This window comes from Rhinopithecus bieti, unplaced genomic scaffold (genome assembly GCF_001698545.2).
Source record: "Rhinopithecus bieti isolate Rb0 unplaced genomic scaffold, ASM169854v2 scaffold_20477, whole genome shotgun sequence".
NCBI classification, from domain to species: Eukaryota; Metazoa; Chordata; class Mammalia; order Primates; family Cercopithecidae; genus Rhinopithecus; species Rhinopithecus bieti.
In genome coordinates, this window is record NW_016810038.1 from 1,866,935 (window position 1) to 1,875,547 (window position 8,613).

Consider the following 8,613-nt stretch of genomic DNA (forward strand, 5'->3'; position numbering starts at 1 on the left):
CAGCCTGGGCAACAGAGAGAGACTTCGTCACACACACACACACACACACAAAGAAAAAATAAAAAGCTGCCATTTCTCTTGAAGAAAATGTAAAATCCCAGGGAGTTTTAAGCCCCAAGGAGCTTGTGATCACATTTGCACAACGAAGGAGATAGTCTGTTGTGCAAATGTTGCCAGTGAGTGGTAGAGACCCTGAGAAATCCCCGGGCAGAGGATAGAGGCTGCAGTGGCATTCTGGAGGTGGGAGTGGGTAAAGCAGTCCAGACTCCTTCAGCGCCAGAGGGAGAATCAGCCTGGCTGAGCTGGTGAGGAGTCTGGGGTGGGGATCCAGTGGTGCGGTGGTGAGGAGTTTGGGCTGGTGAGGAATCTGGCCTGGGGAGCCCATCTGACATGGTTTGGATGTGCATCCCCTCCAAATCTCGTGTTGAAATGTGATCTGCAATGTTGGTGGTGGGGCCTGGTGGGAGGTGTTTGGGTCATGAGGGCAGATCCCTCATGAATGGCTTGGTGACCTCTCCATGGTAATGAATGAATTCTCACTCTGTTAGTTCACGTGAGTGAGAGCTGTTTCAGGGAGCCTGGAGCCTCCTTCCCTCTCTCCTGCTTTCCCTCTCACGTGGGACACATCTGCTCCCCTTCTCCTTCCACCGTGATTGTAAACTTCCTGAGGCCTTACCAGAAGCAAATGCCGGTGCCATGCTTCCTGTATAGCCTGCAGAACTGTGAGCCAAATAAACCTCTTCTCTTTATAAATTACCCCACCTCAGGTTTGCCTTTAGAGCAGTGAAAACCAGACTAACGCAGCATCTTAGCCCAGCTCCCACTTCAGTGCCATACTCCAAAGTGGACCATGTGTCATCATACCCTCACCACTTCCCAGCTGTTTGCTGTGCACTGAGGACCATGCCAAGCCCTTCATGTCACTTCCACAGGTGCTCACGACACCCAGCACTGTGTGGTTCTCATCTGAGGCATGACAAGCTGGACACAGTGCCCAAAGTGATCCCACCAATGAGGGGCAGCAGGACAGACTGGATGCAGGATCTGCTGCAGAACTTGCCATCCCAGAGCAGAATGAAAATGTGGGTCCTCGTTGAAAAGGTGCTGAGCATCTCAGGTCAGAATGGCAGAGCATTCAGTGGAGTGCAGGGCCCCTCTGAGCACAGGGCTGTGCAACCCCCCCAGACTAGAGCAACGTGTCCAGCTCCCAGTTCAGGGTCAGTGCTGACCTTGGGTGGATTCTGCAACCGTATGGGTCACTTGATGAGCACTAACTCACACCGACTGTCAGGCAGAGAAATGGTGAGAGTACAACGTGCCTGCTACGGTGGCTCACACACGTTTTTTCCCAGCGTATTAATGATTTGAAGCAATTGGGGGTAAGCTTTCTCCCACTTGAAAAGCAAACCTTAGTGATTTAGAAAACGCTTTCAATCCATCGAAATACCTTCCTTTAATGCAAGTAGTGGCTGGTTTAATGACTTGAAGAGCCACTCCACTCTGCTAGTTAAGCCACCTGCAGCATCTGTGAGTGAACATGAAGAGGCCACAGCTTGTTTCTCCCTGCTTTAAAACAATGATGAGTACACAAAGGCACACCGTGGATGCAATTGGCTTTTATTTTCATTTTCAAATGATCTCTATGCAAAGTGAATACACTCCAGGACCTACAACTTCAAGAAGGAAGCCCAGGCTGCATGTCTTATGTCTAGAAAGAATGATGCCACCACCCGGAGGCCTCCCCACCTCCTCAAGCTGGGTCCCAGCTCCCTTTCTATGCCCCTCAGCTGGCCCCTGCTTCTCCTGGGACAGGCTCTAAAACCTCTTTACGCCTCTATTTCTTCATGAGAAAATCAGGAGGACACTCGTCCCTATTCCACGGAATTCCAGGGTGATGGGTGCCTGGTGCCGGGCCCACTCTAGGCTCTCAGTACGTGTCCAGGTTCCTCACTGGGGGTCCCATGTGTGCAGTGATTTACATAATGGCCCTCCTGTGAACTCCACCCTGGCAGAAACCCACCACATGTGCCACAGCGTTCTTGAAATGGGACTTATCCCAACTGAGATTGACTTTAAGTATAAAATCCACATCAGATTTCTAAGAGTTTGTTTAAAAAAAAAAAGTAAAATAACTCATTTATATTCTTATATTGATGACATGTTGAAATAATATTTTGGACATATCGGGTTACATAAATATTAATGAAACTAGTATTACTGGTTTAATTTTATCTTTTTTAATGTGGCTACTAGAAAACATTAATTTAAGCACATAATTCACTTTGTATTTCTTTTGGATAGGGGAGGTTTAGACCAGGGGACAGCAAACTTTTTCTGTAAAGGACCAGAGAGTAATTGTTTCTGGCTTTGTGGGCCAGATGATCGATGTCAGACCTGCTCAACTCTGCCACTGCAGCCTGAAAGCTGCCATAGGGAATATATAAGCAAGTGGGTGTGGCCATGTGCCAATAAAACTTTATTTACAGTATCAGGCGGTGGGCCATATTTGGCCTGCAAGCTGGAGTTTGCACTGTGAGCCCCATGAGGGCAACAGGGACTCGCTTCCTCACCACTCTTCTCTCTGCACCTCATAGAGGACCCAGCACAACGTAAGTGTTCTGTAAATATCTGATGAATCAGCAGATGGAGTTAATCTAAATCTGGTAAAAAGTATTATTGTTTAATTGAGAAAGGGATGGACTCTGTATTAAAAGGATAAATGTTGCCCCTCGTGACAGCAAATATGTGATTTACAGGGTCAGAAATGTACATCCCTGCTCTTAGCTCATTGAGCCATGACTCCAGCAGACAGAGTAATGCAGTGTGGGGAGGGCAGGCCACTGTGTGCAGGAGGCTGTGTCCATCTGTGCTTGTCAGGGCCACCTTTCCCTTCTCAACAGGGTCCTCACAACCCGAGAGCTGTGTGGGATGCTTCTGTCTCCCAAGTGCCCTCTCTGAGGGCCCCTGCGCGGCAGCGCACATAGGAGAGATGCTGTTTCTCTCCCCGACCTGCTCTCCTCCACACAGCGTGTCCTACAGCCAGGGCCTCAGGCCAACTTCAGGCCTGTAGCCTGCTACCCTGAGGGTCTCCAGGGGAGAAAAGACTGACAGTCCAGCCTGATTCTCTCCACTCACCCCTGCTTGTCCTCTCTCTCCTCCTTGGAAGGGCAGCACGCACAGATACACACAGAAAGGGAAAAAAACTCTAGCTGTTTAGTTCCATTATATCTGCTTCATCTCGACAAGCAACTCTTTATCATCAAACTCCTTCTCCCCACTCACCCTTCAAGCAGGGCTCACAGGCTTCTGCATTCTCACCACCGCCTCTCACATGCCCTCCCGCTTGCTCAGCAGGCCACTACGAGGCTCTGTTCTAGGGGCACCATGCACACAGGACCCGGCCACACGGTGGCTGCATTCCACGTGGCTGGTGCCCCGTGCAGTTACGTTAGGAGCTGGACTCCTATCCAACCTCCCCTGAGGGAGAGGACACACACCTCCACACTTCTCAGCGAAGTCCCAGGCCCCCTCTAGCATCCGCACCAATGAAGCCGTTGGTAAATGCCTGCTTGTTTCCATCCTAATAGCAAGGAACAATCATAAGTATCAGAGCAGCCATTCCCCAGAGCTAATTCGGGGCTGGGTACTGAACTGAGCCCCCGGCAGGCAACACCTCACTTACCTCTCACCGAGGAGGGAGGCAGAGCGTGCATCAGTCTTTGGAGGTGAGTGTCCTGAGACGCAGAGGTGAGGTGGCTTCTCCAGGATCTGCTTGTAGGAGCCGGCTGTGCTGTGCTGGAAACTTGGTCCGACTGACTCACAAGCCTCAGCTCTTCCTTGGTTTGTAAAACTGGGAGTGTCCATGCCCACTCTCACCCTTGGAAGTTCAAGATCACCGAAAAGAGTGTTTCCTGGAATGCCTGAGCTTCCCGTTGAAGAAGTCCTGTACCCATTGGCACAGATCACCATGGCTGTTCAAAACCCATTCCCATTATCTGTGGACAGGGCTTTCCTCCTCCCGGATCTCCATTGGATCTGCTATCTGAATCATTTTGTTCCCCTCCCCCTGCCATAGATGTGCCACAAAAACCACTGCTAATTCCAAGAGTTTACTTTCAAAAGAATTTCATTTGGGTTTACAAGAAGGTAACAGAAGCCCTTTGATCTCGACAAGGCACGTACTGTTCCATTCCATGGTTTATGAAACAATTTTAGACTAATTATTTTTGACAACTTGCAAATGTTTGTAAACTTCTTCAAGAAGGAAATGGCACAATTATGTCTTCCTCTGACATACAGAGAAGGAAGTTTCCTTTGTGCCAAGTGGCTGACGTCTGTTTCCCCAGGAGCATTTGGAACCCTTGATCTTCTGAGGTGCCCCGGTTTCTGCTGAAATACAGAGTTAATGAAATTGTCCTCTGAGCCGGTGTGAGTTAAATTTAACGAAGCAGGTGAAAAGCCACTGTGGTCAGAAATGTTCACTGTGGTGACATCTTTTGTCATGTAAGCGTGATGGTCACGGTCAAATGTTGGCCTTCTTCTGAGTCTGGATGCCATCCCTCTCCCAGCGTCTGTGCTGTTTACCTGTAGAGCTGCTGATAAACAAGCCTTGCCATTAAAAAGAACCTGGGTTCTTCGTCTGCTTCAGCATTAAAGAAAATCATCTCAAATCATGGCTCTTTGCAATGTGCCGAGCAAGCCTGGGAAATTGAAGAAACCCTCAGATCCTGGAAATGATAAATTAAAAACCACAGAATTGCAGCGAGGCAAAGTGAGGCCCCTGGGCTCAGTACTACAGAGAAGTAGATTTGGGGCGGTCCCTCCACAGCCCAGCTCACATTTTAATGCCCTTTTGATTATTGACCATTGTTAATTCAAGTATATGCACAGCAAGCAGGTAGAAATATTGCCAAGCCAACCGACTCTTAATCCCTAGCTAATTCCTGGTCAACTAACTATATCCTTCCTTTATTAAAAAGAAAAGAAAAGAAAAAGGCATTACAAATCTTTCATTGAAAACAAATTGCCAACTGAAGAAAAGACCTTTTTTTTTCCCTTGAGACCAATGAGCTGACTTTTACACTCTGGCCCAATAAAAGGAATCACTCTCTACTTCTCTCAAATATTTTTCCAGGGCACCAACAAAGTTCTAATTATTTTCAACATAAATCTGTTTTGTAATTTTTGAATGAAAAGTTCCTTTTCACCATTGTGACTGTAAGAAGAAATTCTCAATACTCACCATTAGGAGATAGTCACAAAAGCAGAATCTTCATCAAGCTAGTCCCTTTCTAGAAAGGTAATGAAGAAAACTTCAGATTTTAATTTTAAAATGGGGCCAGTAGAAGTGGAAATGATGGGCAGGTGTATCCAGCATCACCCACCGAGGGTGCTTCTACCTAGGGAGAAACAGCGAGTGTCTCAGGGCAGACTGATCTTTAGAAGGGAGGAAGCCTACTCACACTGGCCCAAGAAAGGGCTTAATATCAGGAATCTCACGGAAGCGAAGAAGACAAAGTGGCCGGCCTCCAGCAAGACAAGCAGGAAACAGAAGTCCCCTGGAGACGTGGCCAGCCCCACCTGAGCACCTAGGACGTTCATACCCATTAAGCAGTGCAAGATGCGGCACCCGAAGCCCAACCCCAGCCCCGCCCCCAAGCACCAAGCAATTCTGGGGCAACTGAGGGCATCTGTCATCTCTCCCAGAGTCTAGACATACATGTCCCTCCTTTCCATTTCTACTGGTCCATTTAAAAATTAAAAATCTGAACTTTGTCTTTGTTAACTTTCTAGAAAGATACCAGCTTGGCCAAGTTTCTACTTTTGTGATTGGCTCACAATGGTGAGTTTGTTGCATGCCAGCAGCACAGCTTTGACACATCCCCTGCACAGCACTGCACAGATCACCTGCACCATCACTGACTCATATCTTCTCTGTCAATCTGTAAATAATAAGACCATTTAAAAACAAGAAAAAGAACTATGACTCCCTTAGGGAGGGTAATTTGACAATGTCTGCCAACATTAGAAGTTAATGTTCTCTTTTACTTAGTAACGCCACTTCCCAGATATGCTCCTATGTGTGTGGGTCGATGTGAGTCCAAGCTATTCCCAGCTACTCTGTTTATAACATCAAAGACCACAAGCACCTTAAGTGTCAATTAGTAGCAAATGGTTGAATGAACTGTGGTACATCCATAAAATGGAATTCTACGCAGCAGAAAAAAAGAATGAGGAAATACACAGATAGGGAACAATCACCAGGGGTATATTGTTAGGCCAACAAAGACAGAACAGTTCATAAAGTATGCGACCATTTGTGTAGAAAACTGTTGAGGGAGAACATATATTTATAACAGGTTGTATTTGCATAAACTCTTTGGAAGGATGAACAGAAGTCAGTGGTAACACAGTGTGGGTAGGAGCCGGGTGGCAGAAGACAGATGGCAGGCAGAGTTTTCAATACGAACCTTTTGATTTGCATTGATTTTTGAGCTGAGAGAGTGTTCTATCTGACCAAAAATAAACAAAGCAATTATATATTTAAAGGAGGTTAATTGTCAAATCAAAGAACATGAAAACTATATATCACTCCTAAACACGGAAAACTACCACTTCCCTTAACTGGTGCATAACCATAAAAAGAGATGAAACAAAGATTAGCTATCAAATCATGAAAAGACAATGGAGAAGACTGAAACTCACATTGCTAAGTGAAAGAAGCCAATCTGAAGAGGCTTTGTATTGTGTAATTCCAACTGTATGACATTTTGAAAAAGGCAAAATTACGGGGACAGTGAAAAGACCAGTGGTGCCAGGAGCTGTGGGGATGGAAGGATGAATGGGCAGAGCCCAGAGGATTTTTAGGTCAGCTAGACTCTTCTGTAGGATCCTGTAATGGTGGATATATGTGATTTTGCATTTGTCCAAACCCATAGAATGTACGACACCAAGAGTGAGCCCTAATGCAAACTATATGTCATCCATCTGTCAATGTTGGGTCATTGATTACAACAAATGTACCACCCTAGGGGGAATCTTGAAAATGGGGGAGGTTGTGTGTAGGTGGGGCAGGAGGTAAATGAGAAATCTCTGCACTTTCCACCCAGTTTTACTGTGTACCTAAAACTACTCTAAAAATTAAAGCCTATTTGTTAAATGGATGAAACACCACTATACAGTGTTGGTAACCTCTTAGCACAGTCACCCGCAGAAGCTCCCATCCTGAGGCCCACTATGTTTGCGTTAGCAAAGGGTGTCAAAGAGAAGCTCAAGACACCTAGCACCAGCAGAGACTTCCTATTTAGTCTTCAAGGGCCAAGCAAGAGCTGACATGCGTGGTTTTCTCACCCTGTGATTCAATGTCATTGTATGCCATGATACCACACTTCAGGTAACATAAGCAATCAATGCTGCTAGTTCCTTTTGCTTCTCCTCTCCCCAGAGGTCAAGTTGTCTTAATGAGTTGCAGTACTGACTTGCTCCTTGTGGCTTCCCGTCTTTGATGAACGCTGTAGCAGTTGGACACGGCTCTTGAGCTGGGTAACAAGCAGCTCCGTAAATGCCCAGCAATCTATTAAGTGTGTCATGGTCCGCTCTTCACTCTGCACCTCTCCAAGGTGAACAGAAGAGGTGTCAGCTCCAGTTTGCGGTGGTGTCTCAAAGCTGTGACAGGTAAATAATTCTGATTTTACCTTATTTTTTGCAGATGTTAACAGGCCATGTAATCAGATGCATCAATCTGATTTTCACAGACAGCTGCCCCTGAGCCTGTTCAAGCCTCAGCCCTGGGGCTGAAGATGACCAGGAGCACAGGCTGAACAAGATATCAGAGCCCCAGAGCTCTCTGGAGCCAGAGATTATGTTTTAGTTGGGGAGATCACAGAGCACTTCAGAGAGATTCCTGTGTGGGGAGCCATCTTGGGCACTGACTGCCGAGGGCTTGCTGGTAGATGACAGCATGGGACATTTGACGAGGACATCCTTACCTCCTTTGTCATTCACCTTGTTACTCTTGATGAGCAGCTCAGTGAGCATAGACTTGGAGCTGCCCATCTTACAAATGGAATATTAAACAGAGGCACTACAGCAAGGCTTCCCAGCCAAGGGACACAAGAGTGAAAAAAGACAGTGGAAGGCTGAATTCTTTCTGGAATTTGATCTGCTAATTCATCAGCAGCTTAGGGAAGGTAAGGTGTAACCCGAGTGCTTTGATTCTCTGTGATTGTTCTGGGCTTTTTCCCTCTCTGTGCATCTCTCTAACCCACAGGCTGGCCCCTGCGTAGAACAAGTGGTTGCAGGATCCAAAACCATGTGAATGCAGCACACCACCTGGAAGGAGACAGAGCTTTTCTTTCCCAGCTGCTTACCAAAGACATGGGTGTCACTCAGATTGGACCGACTGGAGGCATCTTTCCACCCCTGAACAAGGACTACAGCCTTGGGCTTATGAAAGCTCCTCCTGGCATTGTAGATGCCACAATTCCAAGCCCCCTTCCCCATGCACATGTGCACACACACACACACACACACACACACACACACACATTTCACCATAAAGAAGTGGGTAACAGCATTCGCCATGGGAATTATATTTCACTATAATTTAGGTTT

The 8,613-nt window shown here is 46.7% G+C and overlaps 1 long non-coding RNA gene across 1 annotated transcript; it reads right to left on the reverse strand.

The window, feature by feature from the left end:
* Positions 1-4,108: 4,108 nt before the first annotated feature.
* On the reverse strand, positions 4,109-8,209 carry LOC108541630 (uncharacterized). The gene is made up of 4 exons (XR_001889002.1): positions 7,192-8,209; positions 5,802-5,942; positions 5,243-5,291; positions 4,109-4,389 (listed from the first exon to the last, which is right to left on the reverse strand). It is a non-coding gene; the product is annotated as an uncharacterized LOC108541630 (long non-coding RNA).
* Between the last annotated feature and the right edge of the window lie 404 nt (positions 8,210-8,613).